This window comes from Leptosomus discolor, chromosome 5, assembly GCF_034619465.1.
Source record: "Leptosomus discolor isolate bLepDis1 chromosome 5, bLepDis1.hap2, whole genome shotgun sequence".
NCBI lineage: Eukaryota > Metazoa > Chordata > Aves > Leptosomiformes > Leptosomidae > Leptosomus > Leptosomus discolor.
In genome coordinates, this window is record NC_141395.1 from 27,238,949 (window position 1) to 27,259,099 (window position 20,151).

Genomic DNA, 20,151 nt, shown 5'->3' on the forward strand with positions numbered 1-20,151 from the left:
AATTCTGTCCCTACCTCATAATACAGGTTACTTTGAAACAAATGGTATCTTCACATCTTACTGGTTAGCATGCAACGTGGAGAAGGAGTTACAGTAAAGGATAAAGAATTGCAGAGAACTACAACTGCTCATGACTCTCTGCTCCCTATTGTGTGCGTAAATTGGAATAGATCCACTGAAGGAGATGGGTCTCAGCTGATTCATGCCAGGCAAAAATGCAGTGTGCCTTTGTGGTTTATAGACCCTCTTTGTCTCAGTCTCCCCAATAGGCAGCTCTGCACTTTTCCAAATGAAAAAGAACACGCTAAGAAACTATTCAATGGAGATCCAGTTTTGCTCTGTGGTTGTTTCTCAGATTTTCACTGTACCCATGGGCAGAAAAGGAAAGTTAAACAACTAGCTTCTTATTTGTTTCAGAAGAGAATGGATTTTCTTGCATTTCTTCAGAATTCACACAAAGGAAATTACTGTTACCTTAAGGTGAAAATAGTTTCATTTAGTAAGTCAAAAAGCTTCTTTTCTTGCACTGGATGCTAAAAAGGAAATAAACGCATTCTTGGGAAACACAGTGAAACAGTGTATTTACTTGGTATTCTGTTTCTACAGAAGCTGTTCATGCACTATTCAAGCTAAGTTTTCATATGACAAATTACTGTGAAGTAAGACTACAAAAATGAAAAGTTATTAACTGAATAGCTGCATCAGTTCAGATTGTGTTGGAAACATATTGTCTGGGGCAATGTTGGTAGAAGAGCTAGTTTCTGAATTGAACGTTAACTAACTCCAGAAATACCTAATCCTTTTTGTCAACTGTCCTTTCCCAGAAATCATAAAGCTTCATAAATCTGCTGAGTTCTGGAAGTGACCTCTTCTCCCTGCTTAGGTTCAAACCTTCAGGTATCTGCTTCCCTGCCCTCTGGCCTCACCCTTGGATCTGGATGTTCCTTGCCGGTTGTCCACCTCCTGTACTCCTCCTTCTTAAACTTAGGCCATGATTTACAAAAGAAGTTTTTGCAAGCCATACTTTTATATGGATTTGTTACTGGATTTACTTTCATTCAGATCACTCCTGCCATTTCTTACCCACTTCCTTCCTTCCAATTCAAAAAGTTCACCCTTTTTCTGGTTCGGTTGTGGTGTTGGGGTGTTTTGCAGGAGGACACGACAACAACTAGACATCACAAATAAGAGTTCATCACAATACAATTTCACAGGGTGCTTTGTTTTGCTCAGGAGACATTCTGGATTATATTGTGTTGCACATTGCCAGAAGCTGATTAGAAAGCACTGGAGTGCAATCTGAATGGCCAATTAAACCCCTGTAACCTATGCCAATCTGATCAGGATGAGAAATAGAGAACATAAGGGACATAGCTCCCCTAAAACAGAGCTTTCTTAGCAGCTCAGCTTCTTTTTGACATCACCACACTCCATCTGTGGTAAAAAAGGACATTTGACCACCTGACAACACGTACATTTAGTACAGATTGCAGTACACGCACATATGTACAATATGCACATTTAGTATGTACTGTAGTACATGTAATACATGCATATGTAGTGTTGTAATTTTTCAATGCCATACAATGAGAATTACACACTCCACTATTCTGAATTACTAAGAGTTTTTAAGGGGGTAATGGGACAGCAGAAAATTGCTAACCCAAGTAGGCAGAAAGTGTCAGGAAAGTAAGCTCACTGGCCTTTCTGGAACATCTGTCCTGGTGTATCCTGCTGTATACCGCATCTATGTGAAAACAAGGGCCATGATAGTTCACTGATGGAAAGAGGCCAGAGATGGAGTCGTTCAAAGCAGTTTGAAGAACTTAAGTGAATTTCATACAAAACTCTAGAAAATCACCCTGGCCACAGATGTTAACTGTTAGGACAATTATATATTAACAAAATGCATAGATTTTTTCAGGCCTTTGTGTCAAACAACATTTGTTATCATATATGAAAAATACATCCACAGAGCAAATCTGTGCACGTTTTACCCCTAGGGAAAACCTAGCATTAAGTTCTGTCGGTTTTTGAAAGATGCAAACTTTGCATCCACGTAAGCATGCGAGATGTATGCCTTTAAGTGCTGACCAGTTTTCTGTTTGACCTGGGCCAACTGAATATATGTAGTTAAAAGATGTCTCCTTGATTGTTTCCCCCAGAAACAAGGAACTACCAGTTCAGGTGGGATGTGACTGAGGATGAGAGTCTACTGAATCCACTGTTTTCACTTTCGTTGGGGCTTGAGTGGGCAAATAGGATGGTCAAGAGCTGTAACTGGGTAAAAGAGGTTGCTCTCCATAGGAAGAACCTCCAGCTACCAAACACAGCCGTGTTGTGAGTATAGACTTGTGGGTAAGACCAAGAAGCTGGGCAAAAAACCCTGTAACGATAACTTCTCTGGCAAAGCCCCTGTTTCCTATGCGTGTTCCTACATGTGCACTTTAGCACAAAGACCTGTCTGTGTATCTCACTTGTGTATTCAGTGGTGTCCCTTAGTAGGTTAGTACCTTCCCATATCAGCTGAATACTCTTTTGCACCAAATCTCTTATCTTTTTTCTTTCTGCATAAGCAGAACTCCCTTCCAGTCTTCTGTTTATCTGAAGGGGCTCACCAAACAGTAAATGCCCAGTCTTTTTCTCTTCTTGCTTAGGACATCATGTGCTGGGCAACATTCCTATCCTTGGGGTTGCAGAGTATCTGGCAGCAGAGCTGAGGAGGGCAAAAATTAACATCTACTTGTGCGGCTACCTCCAGTCTCCACGGCAACTCTGCCAAAGTGGCTTCTCCTTCACTCATTAAATATTATTCTGAGAGACTGGGCTGATTAAGTAGATAAATCACTGTATTTTCTTTCCCAAGGCATTTAAATCTTGTTTTTAATGAGACTATTGCAAGACTGTATTTTTGGAGTGAAAGGTGCCAGCAGGTACCTGTCTGCAATGTCTTAGTTTCCTTCTCTTACTACTAGTGGCAGGGACAGCTCGCATACTCAGTAACAGGTACAGTCCTGCCTTTTGGGTCTTGCATGGTCACAGACAAATCTGTATCTACTGTTGTAACGATGCAAGATTTAGCAGTCCTGGAAAAGTTGTCCCATCTGCCTTGGTTGAAGAGTTCAACAGAGTTCTCTGGGACATTCTCTCCTGCAGCGCCAGGTGAGCTCATGGAGCAGAGCCAGGCCAGGATTTTAGTAATTTTGGAATTAGTTTTAAAGGCTTGTGATGTATCCCCATCCTTCTGCAACTCAAGGTCATAAAACTAATTTTGAAAAGTTTTCCAGAGAGCTTATCACTGTAATTGCACACACAATCGTAATTCTCAAAGCTGATGAGGTCCAGGGTTTAAATTCTGAGTCCTCCCCACATCATGGCAATATGAAAACATGATTTTTTTTTTTTAATTCAGCACAATAAAATCACTCCAGTTTCACTGGAGGAGAGTTGCATTGATCCGCAAACACTACGGAGAAATTAACACCTTTCTGGGGAACTTAGCTTGAGTGTGAGGTTTCAAAATCTGGAAAATACATGTGATTTGGCAACTAATTATAATAATTTTACAAGTTCAGTCATTTTTTCACTGACCCATGGATTTTCCTTCAGAAATATCACGGCATCATTTTGTCAAAGATATTACTTATTTTTCACTTCATGAATTTTTTCAAGTAAAGCAATTTGGACAGTTTGTATTCAGCAGCAGAACTCATTTTGAACAATAGATACGTAATGGAGCAAAAGATGTGTAAGGTAAAAACATGTGCTGAACATATGTACCCCTCTGATGCATGCCAAACTTAATTAAAAATCAGCCCCTAATTTGCTGTGGGAGCTAGACATTGTACTGCTTTGTCCAGATGTTTATAAATGAGAAAAATATATTCTCTATTGTAAGTCTGCATGTTGCAGACTCTGGGAAACTATTGTCCAAGTGTTACGCAGTCTCAGTTCCTTAAATATCAACATTCACATTGTTGAGGGTATAGTTCATAAATCTCAAATACAATTGAGGCCCTCTGAGAATTGCTCATTTTACGCTAAAAAGACTCAATGTAAAACGGTGAATAGAAATCTTAATAAACCCCTCTGAGAATACAGGTTCTTAGGGTATTCAACAGGAGCTCGTCAGCCTTTCTTCTGAAGTACAATGCAAGGAATAATTTCAGATTGTCCAATATTACTTTTGTATACAGCATGATAAATAGAGAAAACCCACTTTGTTCTAATACTTAAATTTTTATAGAGTTTATTGATATAGGGTATCTGTTGCCTGCAATTATTCCAGCATACTAGTTTACTGACAGCATCCTTTATTTCTGCCCTGTAACAGAGGCAATGACTAGGGGACTTTGTAATCCAGTATGTTGATGGGTATGCTCATTAAATGCAATTCTGAAATTTTATTAATAGAGTTTCATGCCATAAGAGAATTGTATTCCAGTAAAAAAAAACCACAACCAAACAGAACCCAAAACATTTTGAAATACCTGTTTGCATCATTTACACTGATTTACTCAAGAAGAGAAAATAACTGCAAAAATTACTCTGGGAATTATTTAGATAACAGGTCAATCAAGTCACACTTTGTTTTCAGAGAACTTCTTAAAGAATAGGAGAAGAAAGTGTTTGATACTACGTAAAGCAGTTTTCTCCGCAGAATTATTTGGTTTTTAAATGGTCAGATTTTGATAAAATATTAACAAAGTTGTAGTTTATAACTAGGAGTGTTTACTGACCATAGTGGAAGATGGAAAATTCCAGGCCACTGTGTAAATCACTGACAAAATTTGATGCAGTGTTTTGCTTCTTTTGGGCACCTCCACTGTCAAACAGAAGAGTAAGTATCCCTAAATGATCTTTAACTGGCATGTAAACAAAGTTTTGCACTTGCTAATGCAATGACCTTAATATTTAACAAATCCAATTATTTAATTTATTATGCAACATATTTTAATGCCCTCCTTGCTACAAAAATAGTTACTATTTAAGAATGTTTAAACTAGCCAATTCTTTCCCCCCCTTTTAATATTTACCTCTTTAGATTGCAAATAATATATGATCATGCAGATTGAGTTCAGTAACAGTACTGAAGTTGAGAAAAATATCTGAGGCCTAACTGATGGCTCACAATTAGAGTAATGGATCTCGTTAGCAGCAGGGAGGTCCTAAATTAAGACCAGGGTCTTGGAATGATTAGAGACAGCTGATGCTGAGACCTCTGCTCCTCGCATGGTTCAATACTTGTTCCACAGTCCCCTTGGACTTTCCACAGCTCCAGATCCAGCCCTCTGACGTCTTTTACTTAGGTTGTGAGCTGTTTAGAAATGTCACTATTGCCATGCTCTTTGTGCAGTACTTAGCAAAGACACTCTTCCTTGGCTATCTTCTGGGCAATAAAACAAAATATATTATTTGTCTTGTATTTTGGGGGAAAGACTTCTTGCTGGAAGGCAGTTTCTCTGCATCCCCTTTTGGCTGTGAGAAACATCAAAGAAAGACTCTCCATCAAGTCACAGATTCTTTACCATTGCAGAAATACTATGAAAACCTGCCAGATTCTAGCTTGCTAAGAATATTGTAAGCAAGAAGCAGCATTGACAAGAATAAAAATGCTGAAAGTTCTCAGGGTATCAATAAACCTGAGAATTTCTCAATACCTCTGAATATATTTTTCTACATGTATTGTTATGGAACCTCACATATAAAAGGACTGACCCACTAATTGTTTTTCTTCACACAGTTTCTGTTAACAAACAAAATATTTTTCCTGGTTTTTTAACCATTATTTAATTCTTTTCAGTGATTCTGAATTCTATGGGGTATTGTGCCATTTCCTGGCAGACTATAAATACCACCACCACAAGCATTTCTGATCTTGTCTTCAGGACTGACTGACTATTGCTTCTGCTGATCAGTTGCATACATGGAAGAGCTCAGTGGAGACTCAGCTCACAATGACAGATAACACTGAAGCTCCTGTAATAAAGCCTTTCTTAACAATCTGTGCAGTAATGAGCAAATAAAGAAATAAATTAAAAAAAAATAGCAGGAAAAATTCTCCCAAGGCCTCCCGATCCTCTCACCTGACATTTAATAACTTGCGCCAAAGGAACATCACTGTTTATACTTCATCTTCTGTTAACCAATTATTTTTCCTTCAAATATATGTGAGGCAAGGAAAGGCAAGCCTTGCTTTGTGCATTTGTAACAGTTGAAGGAGTCCCTTTTTGATGTACAATGCTCATACTGTAACACCTGCATTGGCATCAGCAGGACTATCCACTGTCAACAGATAGCACCTTGGAATTTCTCCTTGGGTTTAAATGACAGCAGGATCCTGCTTTTTGTGTGTCTCAGTGTTTCCCTGTGATGCTAAGAGATGATTGTTAGCAAATTAAGAATTGTTTCCTCAGACATTACAATATATTAAACATAAATGGAAAAAAAATAATAGTTACAGACTCAGGAAAAATAAGATTATAAAGATAGGTTTGAAACAGCTCTCATCTGGTTAATTATTAACATTACTTCAATATTTTCATGCTATACTTCTGATTAGGTATTATTCACTGCTGAAAGTTTTAGGTGTAATCATCCTGACAATGTTTCTGAAGAGTGGTTAAGAGCAGCATAGACAAGGAGCATGTCCTGCCCTCTAAAGCCAAGAAGTAGTTTGAGGAGTTCTGGCATTCTGGCAAGGCAACACAGTCAGGCAGTGCTGTTGCCTGATGTTCGGGGGATCAATATTAAACTTCTGATTCCAGTATAATTACTGACTGAAGAGATCTCAATGGCACGCCAGATCTGCAGTGTATAGATCTAATTCTCTGTAAAATCTGTTTCCTTTTCTGTCTTAGACAAATACATTTTCCTTCACATAAAGGCCTATTGGATTCTTTCACATAGTAAGTATCAAGACTTACTTTACAACTGATTTGCTTGTTACTATCCTTCAGGTTAGGAACAGAAAAGTAACTCCTTACCAGTAAATACACAGAAAAAGTATTAAATAATCACCTCTTCCCACGTTGGTGCACTAGAAAACTAGTGAACAGACTTGGGCAATACTGACGTATTGAATTGTACAATATCTAGATCAAGTTATAGGGTTTGAATCAGTTGATCAGGCAAAGAACATATGCTAAAGTGAAGACTTACCTTACGGTGTAAATATTGAGTGAATGTATTTGTATATGAGTAACAAAATCTAAAGATCTTAAATACTGAAACATCAAGAGAAAGTGTTGCATTTTGAGAAAGGAACAGAGTTAGTACCTAGCCTGCTTCCACCTAGAATTATTGTTATTAGCGGCAAACCATGTTAGTTAGTAAACAACTTTTTTTTTTCCCATTCTTGATTCCCCAAGAGGGAAGATAATAATCCATTATTTAAGTATTGTATTCCCTGGTATTGACTGAGATTTAATACTTGTACTCAAAAGAATAATTTGTGTGAGAGAACAAGACACATCTCTTCCAAAGATCCAGTATTCTGTCAAACAGTGTAATTGCTATCAAATCATGATATCACCTGTCTGTCTCAACAAATTAACGAGTAAATAATAAATTTATAGTCATCAGAATTGTAACATGAAAAATAGATCATGTTTTTCTATCTCAGTGCAATGTTGATCTTTCAGTACTGTAAAAATTCTGGCTTGCGTTCAGCTAATTACACACATTCTATTTTTTACTCGTATATTTGTCATCGTAAACACAAAGCACAGATATATAATCTACAGGAACGAGTGAAAGGCAATATACCTAAGCAGAAACAATTGAGAAGCTTCAAACTGTGGTTAATATTTGCAGCTGGCTACTATATAAGCTGCCAGCACATACTTTCTTGTGAGTGTAAAACCCCAGGAAGTGAAGCTCTGTTACACGATGTGAGGGGGCAGCACAGAGGGGCCCGACGATGGGAATACACAGCCAAGAGGGTGTATTTTAGACAAAGTCACAATCATGCCTTCTACCATTACCACAGTGAGAAAACAGCTTGGGGAAAATCATTGGCTGAAGCAGCAGAAGGACAGATAATTCCCCTGGGGAAAATAAGAATGAATGGAGCAGAATATAATCCCAGGAATACTGGAGAGACAAAATTTAGCTAGCAGTCATTTAACCCTTCAATTATGCATCATTTGAGACTGAGATTTCAGATGATGATGTATGAGAGTTCTGAACCCTATCTCCTAAATTAATCTCTTCTTTCCTTGCAAGATCTGAATAGGTTAAATCGTCTCATCTTCTGTCTTAGTTAAAAGTGTTAGAATCTTCAACACTACTTTCACAGCTGCCTCAAGAGAAAGTCAAACACTAAAAAATATATGTATATATAAAAATCTTAAACTTTTATGCATGTCCTTACCTAGCAGTTTCTGTAAAGGAATGTTAATGAAGCTATGAGCTATACTTAGCATTGTAAGCCAATTTCCTCGTGTCTTTTAGGGCTGCAAAGAACCACCTGTGTGACAGTGGCAGTCAGACAGAAAACAACTGTATGATTTACTCCCACTAGTTTCCTATAAGTTGTGGGAGTGTAACCTTAACCACCATCTTTGTGCACAAAAGATCCTGAGAACCACTCCCCCCACACCCCCGCAGAAGAGCATGCTGAATGAAATATTTAATATACTTCCTGCCTTCATGTTCTCAGAGCCTGACAGGGATAGTATCTCTTTAGGAAAGCAGCTACTATTTTTCATGCAACTTGGGAAATTCTAACTGAGTCAAGAATTCCTGTGCTACGGCAAGAGCCTAACTGTGTAGAGTCAGTGCTATAAAGGTAGTTAAACACTTAAATCCCAATTAGAGAATTAGACATCTGAAGAGTTTTCAAATTTTGGCTGTTATGCTCTTATTGCAGAGCCCAGCTCCAAAGCTGAAATAGTGAACTGCTACCCTAGGCTTTTTAAGCATCCATCTCTACTAAAAGATTGTTTGTGACATGTTACTTGTATTAGGTGATAATTTTATATACAGTCATAGACCTGGATGGAAGGATTTATGAGGCATTATAGTATTTAGTAAGTTAGAAAACACTTTAAACAGTTTCTTTAGGAGAAGAAATATAGCAACAGTAAAATTTCAAAATAGATATTTCATATAGTAAACCATTTTCACTACTGGAATATCACTCAGGACAGATACATAACAGACACTTCTCAAAATCCCCAACCTTTATAAAATGACAGGTCAGAGCAATGCACAAGCCAACTCGGGTGTTTGGGACAGAGTTTCCTTTCAGACTTTGGGCTGTGGCTGGGTGTGCACACAGCATCCCTCACAGCTAATGCCGAAGAGTCCTCTCGTTATTCTCTGCACAGCTTCTAGGGGGAATCTTCTCCCAAGGATACAGAAGGGATCAATATTTTGCCTCCTGATTTGCAAGATAAAAGCTCACTCATGAGTCTCTAAAATAATTTCCTCTTGAAAGACTCCAGCTGTCAGATTAACCCGTTTATGTGGTGTTCTGTGTAGCTCTCTGAAGACCTACAACCAATTCTTCTCTGTGCAGTTCACTCTTTCAAAGAGATGCACAAGCTGGATAGAATGAAAAGTATGTATCACAGGAGCACAGAAAAACCTTCTTCCCAGCTGTCTGCAACCCTAACCTCTCCTTCTGCTCTGTGACAGTGAATACAAATAGTTGTCTTAAAATTAGGAAGAGTGAAGCAACTGCCTGTGAACAATGTCATCGAGCCCTTAGATCACGTCTAGTAAAAGGAATCACTTTTTAACACCGTGAGATCCTGGAAATGTGTTAAAATTTGCTTCCCATATCCACCAGATAATTTTGCAAAATTACATTCTCATACTCCTTATTCATACAACTGAATGAGGACGATTTCTGACTTGAAAATTCCTTGTATCCCTTCTCATTTGTGGCTTGAAAACTATTGCAAAAAATCAAGTGCTTCGAAAGCAGTTTTATCAGATACAAAGTTACACAGAACCTCTTCATTGCAAGCAGATTCAGCATGCGGGATGTTTTAAACCATCCCCAGTTGTCCTCGACATTTCTCAGCAGTTTCAACTGTGGCATTTTATCTGCTTTTATCTCCTCTGATTTTCCACTCAGAGTGTTTCCTTAGCTCATTTTACTCCCGGTACCATGTGTTTTCAGTAATCGTTCAGAGTCAGATTGTGTTTCATTCAGTGTTTGTGCCCTAACCCAACAGCACTGCTAAGCACAAGCTCCCATCCTAACATAACAACTGGTTCCAGCTGGCTCACGCTGGGGACCCTCCGAGGTACACGCTGCCTACAGGAGCTGGCTGGCTGCGGGCACGCTGCAGCCCTTCGTGACACACTGCAGCTGTTGGTTCGCAGAGCATGGCTCAGGGAGGCACGCTGAGCCCCGTCCCCCGGAGAGAAAAATATCCCCAGCACTTTCCAAATGCAGCACAGCACTGCTGCGCTGCTCTTACCTGGCGACTGCTAACCCAGAAACTCACAGCTCTTACTAGTATCAGATAAGCTAGCTGCTATTACAGGGAAAGAAAGAGAAAGCTGCATTTCTCTCTGTTAGGTTACTAAAATGAGTCTGACTAGATAATTAAACAAACTAGGGTGTGATATTTCAATTCAGTAAGGCTTTAACAGGCTATATATACTTAACCACTTCTATTCTCTCCCATCCTTCATTCCTGTGTAGGTCACTGTTTAAATAATAACCTACAACCATATATGATAATCTAATTTTTTCTGTTCTCATTGCTGTGTGTAGTAACAGAAAGTTGTTTCATCCAGCCCAAGATGACTTTGTATTTTTTGTTTCCTGAAAGCGCGTTGTTTTCCCATCTCTAGCCCTTTTCCTACAGGAATATCACAGGATCTCATGGGAGAAGGTCAGATGTGAAGAAGCTCATGGTTATTTCTTTGCTGGCAATAGGAAGGAGGGGTAGAGACAGGGGGAATGATAGCTGCTAGGGCAATCTTATCACAACTGGGCTTCACCAGTAAGAAACAAAACCATTATGCCAAAAGTAACGTGACAGTGGAAGATGGGGATGTCTGTCACATCCTGCAACCTGATTTTTTCTTTAATGTGTTTTTGGCCAGCTGTCAGGGTTACATCAGACAAGGCAACTCTGGTGTGCCTTATCTCACTCTCTCATTCATTTCTACCCATGAACTGCACCTTCATGGGGCAGAGAGATTGTTTATTTCTTCATTTTTAATCAATGACGAAGGTTTTTGTCACATAGCCATTCCCTGTGTTTTCTCCACAGAGCAGTTGTCTCTAGATTCTGATCATGATCCAGGATGCTAGCCTCAGCAATGAGGTCCAAGAAGTGCATGTTAGGCTGTGGGTTTTTCTCACTCATGGTTTCCTGCCTGTGATTTAACAGGTGTAATTTTTTTCCTAAGAAAAGACCAGGATTTATTCATTGCAATAGAAATTATCATCATAGGAAATAGTACTGACAGGTTATAATGGTGCTTTATTGCTGAGAAAGTTTAAGTAAGCTCATGCTGATGACACCCGTGGGCAGGGGAAAGACACGCACATAACACAAGACTTCAGAGATCTTATAAAAATTCTTCTGCTCTTTTTTTAATTATTAAAATCATGCAAGAAAAAATAAAAGGAGAGATAAAAAGGGAGTAATATGCTAAAAAGGGATGTTCCTAGTATTTGTCAGTCCTCATGCTTCCTTTTCTCATTTATATTTTGTGCTCATAGCATTAGGTCTTCATTAAGTTACATGGATTACTTATGAAGGTCAGGTCAGATGTTATCATTGTAAACAGCTGTGCTTAAGCAGCAGTTGGTGTTTTTAACTAATGGATATGTTATTACAGTAAGATATGTGCTTAAAATGTAACAGCAGTCTTTTGTCTTTAAAAGCACATCTCCCATGCTAGCGATCTAATTCTGTACCTTTGGTTCTAAGTAAATCTTTGCTATTCCAGAGATCAAGCACTTAATACTCACAAACTGCCTTTCAATATATTAGTGTAAGGAGCCAAGTAAATAGTTTTCTGCAATTCGCAGACTCTCATACAAATCTAAGTTTTTCCAAAGCTCCTTTTCTATGTTCACAATAAATCCAGCAGCTTTTTTACTTATCTGCTTTGGTTAAAATCATGTGCAGTAAGTTTTCTCTTTCTAACTCGCTCTGGCTGCAGTAGGGAGAGAACCACCTGTAACAAGCTATCTAATGAGCAGTGAGCAACTAATACAACAGTTTTAACTTACAAAGCCCTTGTAATGTTTTATGTCTTGCGATTGGAAAAGCCCTGTTTCCACAGGGCTGTGTTTTAAGAAACATTTTCTTTAGTCTAAAAATCACAGGTAGAGGACTCATCTTCTGTTACAAAGCTGCATTTAACGATATACAGACAATGTCTTTGAGGTAACACATGCTTGATAAGCACGCTAAGAGTAGCTGAAAACAGTGGAGATCACCTTATAAAGCATTGTGGAGAATACACCAATCTGCAGATAGTAAGTAATGGGAATCTACCAGTAAAATGTACAGTATTTAAAAGAATGTGCTGGTTTGAAAATAGAAATTGTTTGATCAGTTTAAGAAGTTCTAGAACGGTCCTTGGTTTCTGCACTGACCTGCAAGTGTTGTAGAATGCATGGCTGTGCTTTGTAAAAAGCTTTCTCCTTACAGTCAATACAACAGGAAATATAACCTGCAAGTACAGTGAAGCAAATTTACTTGCAAATGTCTTAGTGAAGCTTGAATTTATATTTCAGTTCTAACAATCCATTTTGCACTGAAATAATCAGCAAGTCCCACATCAAAAATTTAGATGTTCTCCAAGCTAAAGAAAAGCTAGGGAAATTATTCACAAATTCTAAATTACATGAATTCTAAATTGCTTTTCTATTCAAAAATGTTCACACCCCTTTTGGTGATTAATCCATGAACATTTGTGCTAATGGACATCTGCCCACACAAATGTTTGGCTTTTCACTAAGTGACAACTTATTTTATTTGCAAATAAGGTATCGGTGCCCCAATAAGGCACTCACCATCACCCAGTCAAAGAGTAGGAAGAGTGCCATGTGATTTAGGTTACTAATCTTATATAATGAGTTGTGAATAGGCAAAGATATAGTGGTATTAACAGTTGAGGAATACCACATAAGTAGAAATGTGCTCTGGCTCGGTTTTTTGGCACTCTAAACAATTAAAAAAAATTAGGCTGTGGTGAAAATGGGAAAAGGACTGCATCAGGTAAAATGTTTCTGTAAGTAGTATAACCTGTTATAGCTGTGCTACCGTAGCCTGGTTTCATTCAGGTCTGAAACTTGATGGCTTGAAGTTTTAGAAGTAAATGTAAGTAAAAAAAAGCCACACCAAACTCTCAGAGCATATATATAAAGCAAGGAACTGAAGAATTTTTGTAACTGGGTATACATCTAGTGTTAACTTGCAGGCACTCAGGCACACTACTAACACTCTGAACCAAACTTCCCAAGCTATTAATAGTTATTATTGGGCTCAGAAAGGCAGCATATATTCTGCAGCTTTTGGCCCCAGAAGTGAGCTGGAAGTGTCAGGAAAGCAGGCTTCTGGTGCGTTTGTTATTTGCAAGCTTGGCAATATCTCAGAGCTGTTTTCTTAGCTGTTGATTTTTCAGGTGGCACTCCTTGATACTTAATCAACAGCTTCAAGGAAATGTTCTTTTCATCCAACTGACAACTAGGACACAGGACAACTGTATTAAGAGTGCTCCTCTTTTCCCCTACCAGAAACATATAGGAAACCTGAATCTTTGCAACTTGTTACTTCAATGAAGAGAAAGAAATGGAGTCGTGGATCTCTCATTAAAGCAGTGGAAATGGCTATTTAATTTTCCACTCTTCCCTCAGTAGGATCTCTTTTGAGATGCAGCATTTAAGACCTCTCCAGAGGCCCTTGGTTACCTTAAAGAGTAGCATAAAAGAACACCATTGCAATGATTAGAAACTGGGGTCTCTTCTGTTGATATGTCTCAGCTATGTTGAGGCTTAAATGAAACACTGAAGATCAGTAATCTGATCAAATTTGATCAAATAATTAATTTGCTTTGGGGAGGTGTAGCCGCCTACTCAAATATGGTTTTCCTGATACTTTGTTTGCATGGCAGTACAGGCCAGGAACTTGTCTATATGCAAGAATCTAGCAAAAAATTGCTGAAGACCTAGATATCTCAGTTTTTATACAAGACAATTCAAACTAACAGAGTTATAGGAAGCCAGCAAAACAGCATTGGCCAGTGTGCTAGTCCAGGGGCAGAGGAAACCAGCTGACTGCCTGCTCTCAAATTTTTGATAGTCTCTGCAAGAAAGGAAGATTTTAAAGAAGAACTTGAAAAGTGTTATTTGTTGACAGATACCTCAAAAAATTTTCACCTTGGAATGGCGAATAATTACTTAAATGCAACAACTTTAGACTTACTTGCTCAATAAGATACAAGAAGCAAGCAACTGGTGATTGCATACTTATCTGTGGGAAAATGCTAAGTTGAAATCCTTTTCTGATTCAAATTGAGACTTGAGTTTGGCTTGTTCTGAACAAACGCATGCCCTGTCTAATCCATGGAAAATTATCCTGTCTAGCAGAAGTTTTAGTTTCAATGACTCAACATCTTTGGAGGAAAAAGTATCATTTTCATCAACGCTTTGTCACAGAAGTTTCAGCTGTAATTCTGGGCTTATTGGTCTTTCTGTAAGTACATCCAACAAAGACTAGCTTTAAAACTGACAAGTTTCAGTGACCAGCTGTCAAGAAGTAATTCTTTTTCCTGAGGCACATCTGATATCTACATATTTCCATGCTCAAAAGGTTGCCTTATAGATAGTCTAGTACCACTTAATTGCATTTGATGTCAGATGTTAGGAAAGGTCAAGCCTAGTCAGTACTTGAGTGGGCAAACTCCCAAGAAATCTGACACAGAGCAGGTTGTGGTGATCCAGCATACAGGACTCATACACCATGGCTGCCTCTCAGCAAGAGCAGGTAAGTAAAACTTTCCATTCCAAGATCTCGACAGCTCTACTGCTCCTGCAGTGCTGTTTGTTACTGTTAGGATACTAGCTGTCATACCTTAATCAAACTTCCATTGAGAAATTACAGTAGGCCTAATTCTACCCATGTTGAAATAGTCAAACTGACTTTAGTGGAAGCAGTATGAAATTATAAACCATTATAAACCTAACAGTTCCTGCATAATTTGATTTTGATAAATAATCGTTGCCTTTTGACCCCAGCCATTGGGTAGTGTTATGTCACTTTTAATGGGTCCCTTCTACCCTAGAGGTAATCACAGTTGTGTGATAGATGAAGTTGTCTCTTTGCTGTACACAGCATATGACGCGCTTACGTTGTTGCGTGAGAAGTTCTAGGCTATTATATCACTGTCACTTCTTCTATTGTGGACACAATATCCTCCCAGTCTGCAGTGGCACTGTTAGCTCAGTTTCAGTTGTGACAGAGAAGAAACACAAACAGAAGCCTGGAGGAATCAAGGGAGTAATTACTATTCAGCCTGCCTGAATATGCCAGCGGCATCTGCAATATTCTGTTCAATATATGTAGCAGTGAAGCTGGTGGACTCTTTTGCTCATTCTCACTTCACCTCTGTGAAGCTGCCTTTAGTACGTGCCTCTTCCATATACTTACACTAACATCCATTAATGGCTAATATTTTAGAATGTAACAGGCAAAATAGATGCTGGTCTAACCCAGCATTTCTGCTCTTGTGTTACAGTCCTATCCACAACAAGAGCTGAACAAGCAGTTTTCTCACTTCTTCCTTTTCGCCAACCCTCATTTTGGTGAGTGTTCTTTGTAAGCCATTTCTTTTCCTTCCTGCCCACTGCACAGAGTATTGTATTATGTGCAATGAGGATCAAGGGGAGTGCAGACTGCTCCTGTGTGCCCCCGCCACTCCAGTTCTCTTGTTCATTAAAAGCTCCTATTGACTTTAAATCAGTTCCACAGGGCTTTGTGATGACAGAAATTTGCCCAGAGACAATTTGGCTGAATTTTGTTTTCAGACTTCAAAGAATGTTTTGCTTATACATGTAGTTCAGACAGAATTATTGATAAAGTTGGAGTGGGATTAACAAAAAGTGCTGCTGGGGCCACAGCTGTAAACTCTGAACCTCTATAGTAGAACACTATAGTTCACACTTAAATTTAGATAGCATTGGGCATTCAAATGAGGCTTAACAGCTGATGGGATAACTCAATGTTTTTAACTCCAGAGGTTACTTGATTCATCCAGTTGGGCTGGGTAGAGTCAACTGTTGGAAAGCCTGATGGGGTCTTGCTGCCTACCTTATCATCTCTTTCAGTCTGCCCCTGTTTTTCGTAATGCTGGTGCAAATGGACAACTTGCCGGAAGCCTCTGTGCCCTCAGAAGCAAGAAGCAGATGCTGGGGACTCAAGTGGGCGAAAAGCGAGCCTCCACACCCCCCTCCTCCATGATGAGGGGAGTAGAGAGGGGGGAGCATAATCCAGCCTCCAGTATTTTTAGCCACTGTAAGGGAAGCAGGCTACAAATTACCATGCCACTGATTTATAATCAGGTTAAAAGACAACAACTCTTTGTTCTTTCCTCTGGATGCTTCACCCTTTCATCCTAATACACATGTGCAGCCTGGGATGCACATTTCTAGTCCCCTCAAGAACAGTACCACAAAGACCATCTTAAGCCCCCTTTTCACCAGTATAATGTCATTATCAGGAAACTTGTGTGACCTCCTGCGCAGCATCAAACTAGTCTGTCAATATCCACAACCATTATCAAGCTGCTAGAAGTGTTTTGTGCCTGATAAGGGATGTTGCAGTCCTTTTTCTTCAGGACTTTTTTTCTTGAAACTGTTTTCACTGCAAGCCTGGGTAGAGAGAGCTTATATGCATTTACATCTGAATGATAAGGTGAAAAATGCCAGGCTGATTCCTGTAGGGTGGCTTTCTACAGTAACTTCTCTATGTATATACATTAAGTATAATGAAAAGTAGATAGATTATGTATAATTACATACACATTATATATATAAATTTATATTTATATACATATATTTTATTTTATTGTTTTATATATGTAATGTACGATTAAAAGTAGAATCAGTCACTGGCTCATGCTGTGTCAGAGAGCTTCCCTGAACCCAGCAGAGTGGTCATGAAGGACTGTTTCGTATTAGGGCCTTTGAGCACTCATCTTACAACATTTGGACCAAAGCCTCACGGACTATATCCACAGAGGCACCTTTGAGGGTTCTTCTGGTGCTGCCAGCATGCGGTGTATCTCCCACTGCCCACTCCCAGGGTATCCAGTGAGCTGCCCAGAGCATGCAAGGACTTTTGGTGGCCATGCACATGGGGTGCTCCCACTGTTGTTGGCAGCACTTGAGGCTGGAAGCGGCACACGCACATGCTCACCAGCGCTAAGAATGAGTCCCAGCCATGGGGGAGTCCTTGGAGACCCCAAAGGACTGAATCCCTCCAAGTGGATCCCACTGCTGTCCTCTGCTAGCAGAGCACTGAAGGCAGGAGGAAAGGCAACTAGCACGCCCACCTCCCCGAGGACAGCTACATTTTATACCAGGGAAAGTCTGTTTCTATCTCAGTTTCACATCAGCGAACACCTCCAGTTTGGGGAGGAGATTGCAGCCTGAGACAGGACTGGAGAGTGTGCAGCTAGGTGGGGACAACTCTCCGGCTTGGGATCTCCTCCCCAGCAGGAGTCTTACTGGTAAGCCTCAAACTATGCCAACGGAAGGAGAAGTGCGCCATACAGGGCAACAGCAGTGCACAGTGCACCAGCTGCCTGTCCTTGTTTTGCATCCAGCAAATCCAGCAGTTTCGAGGCAGGAGTGTCTTCACAAGCGAGACACAGTAGAGAAAGAGCAGACCAATGTCTTCAGCAATAATGTGCTCCTTCCTGTTCATTTGTTTGAAGACTAGAAAACACACACATAGTCTATAGGTGTGAACTCTGGGAGTCCAGGAGACAAAGACAGGAGAATTGGGAGAACTCAGCACCCACATGTGGCCCTTCTTGGATGAAGTACAGATAAATCCTTCATTACGTCTTCCTAAGACACATATGGTTTGGCACTCATATGAGACAGCTCTTAGTTCTCCCAAATTAGGAGTGATATTGCCGTCAGTCACTAACAGTCAATTCTATCGATGTCTGTGAAAGTCAAGTCGCAGGAAGATGAAACCCCCCGCTATGTTGCAGTGAGTGGTGTTTCGCTGAGATGTTGCTGGGTTTATTTTCCCTGTGCAGCTCCTGTGTTTGCAGACTGAAGCAGACAGATAACGCAGCAAACGGTTTACAAATATCAGTCACTTTGCAGCACATCAGCAGATTTTCCATATGTTTGCCACAGCTGCCATGTAAACCCAAGAGCTCCCCAGTTGGAATCTGCCTTTTCTGTCCTAGGGCATTGTGTCACTTTGATCCCTCTGTGACCATAAGTGAGCTTAAGTGGGCCAAAAAATCACCAAGTAACACAGCTTAAATATTATACCACAGCCATCCAAGGAGGAAGGTCTCAAACACCTTCTCTCCTACAAAAATAAGTTATGAACCTACCATCATGGCCCGGGGAATAAAGCAAACTTTGTCTCAGGAGAAATCGGTGAAAGGATTGTAATAATATCTCTAGCCAGCCAGTCGGTGCCTGTAATATATTTCCTTGGAAAACAAGGTGACGCATTCCTTCCCATAACGAATTAAATTCCGGATAAATTCCTATGAGAATAAATTCTCATCAAGGTGAGCAAACAAAATCTAGCCTTAAAGAAATATAGACTTTGACATTTTGTGGCAGTTTATGTACATGGTAATGAAGATACAACAAAAGACACTCTGGGTAGTGTGGTGGAGGGGAAGAAAAAAAAAGTTGTCATATTTCAACTGCATAAGACAGCAATCCCACTGCATTGATTTCTGTGCAACTTGCTTCTAGGAAACACTGCTCCACTTCAATTTAATTCTTATGTTAAATCTAATTATAAAAAGACTAAATACTCACAAGAAGTTACTTTAAGAAGGCAACAATGAGATTGTCCTGGTTTGAGCTAAACCAGAACTAATTATGTTCAGTGATTTTAATTTTCAGTTAAGTTTCTTCTAAGTAACCGCACTTTCTGAAATCAACAGCCTGTCTTTCCAGTGTCTGATCTAGTAGTGATAGCACTTGATGTTAATGGTTAACACCAAGGAATGGCATGCAGAAAGGCTCTTGCTTATACTTGCTCCTGTAGCAATCAAGGTCACTGCTAAATTCTGTATCCCATGTTGAGGTGCCGGAAGTGAAAAGGGGTGGTAACAAAGTGAAAGCTTGCACCTGCAGGGAGGAGCGAGCTGGTCACTGATCGAGTAAGTATTCCATCCTATACACATCATATTCAGTATAAAGCTGAGGCATCACCAGTGTTAAGCTCTCTTTTTCGATGGCTGATATCCAGGGAGGACTCCTTCCATTCTTCTGTCTGCAACCCTGACCCGTGCATTCCTGAATCTAGTGCCTGAATCGAGCCCCTGTATCCAGCTCCCGTCTGCTGCCGAGTCCAGCCTGGGATTTCCCCAGTGCCAGCCCTGCAGCGTCAGTGGGGACGTATTGTCATCAGGGGGGTTGGGTTCAATATTATTTTCATGTATATTTGTACATATTTTATGATTTTCTTGTTAATATTCTTTATCTTTTTTTTAATTACTGTTATTGTTTCATAAAAGCTGTTTTAGTTTTCTTTTCCAGCTCGTCAGTCTCTGTCCCTTATTCTCTCTCCCTTCTCCTTCTGGGGAAGGAGAGCATTAATAGAGAGCATCTGTCATTTGTTAGTGGCCCTAACCCATGGCAGAGATATATAAAATAATATAGACCATGAAAGCCAAAGTGACTTTCGATAAAAGCTCTGATGCAAGAGTTGTTTTGTTTTGTCTTAGTACTTGGCTGAAAACAGGATGGACTGCAGGTACACGTTAAGCAAATGTGTTTCAAAATGTAACATGTGATGAAAACCAATGCTTTTTGTACATGCACAAATCTTAAAGCCCTTTTTCTATGTGCTGGTGGTATGTGATTTATACACCTATTGAGTTGTTAAGACCAGTGGTTTTCATTTCTTGCCACTCAAAGTGTGTTGCAAAAAAGAACACTGTCTCATCACCACATTC